The sequence below is a fragment of the Gavialis gangeticus genome, unplaced genomic scaffold, assembly GCF_001723915.1.
Source record: "Gavialis gangeticus isolate Ggan-Ray unplaced genomic scaffold, GavGan_comp1, whole genome shotgun sequence".
Classification (NCBI taxonomy): domain Eukaryota; kingdom Metazoa; phylum Chordata; order Crocodylia; family Gavialidae; genus Gavialis; species Gavialis gangeticus.
Genome location: NW_017729024.1, coordinates 150,204,225 through 150,204,674, shown reverse-complemented (window position 1 = coordinate 150,204,674; position 450 = coordinate 150,204,225).

Here is a 450-nt window from a genome sequence, read left to right as displayed (position 1 = left end):
AAAATAACCCGGGGTCAAATCCTGAGGAAGTCGAGCCTGGCAGCAGGACCGCTTTCTGCTCCTTAGGGCAGGCAGCCCCCGAGGGCTGGGGTACAGGTGATGAATGCCCCTGCAGGTGCTCCAAACCTAGAAAGAAGGGGCCTAACTGGGCTTCCCTCTCCCCCACAGGCAGGCCAGGGGGTGTCTTTGCTGTTGGGGGGCAGTTCCCAGGCCCCTGGCGCGGCGGGGAGGCCCTCCCATCCCGCCTGAGCAGAGCAGTGGGGAACTGAGCTCCTTGCCCCGGGGTAGGGCTAAGGGGACACTGGACCCCGGGGCGCCTAGTGCCCCAGCCCGGTGCCTCGGGGCTGGCGCGGCCGGGCGCTGCTGGTCTCGCTCAGCATCTGCGGCGGCGCCTCTGCCCCGGGGAGGGGGGGGGGTCCCCGCAGACGGCGCTGCCCGGTGCCCGTGGGT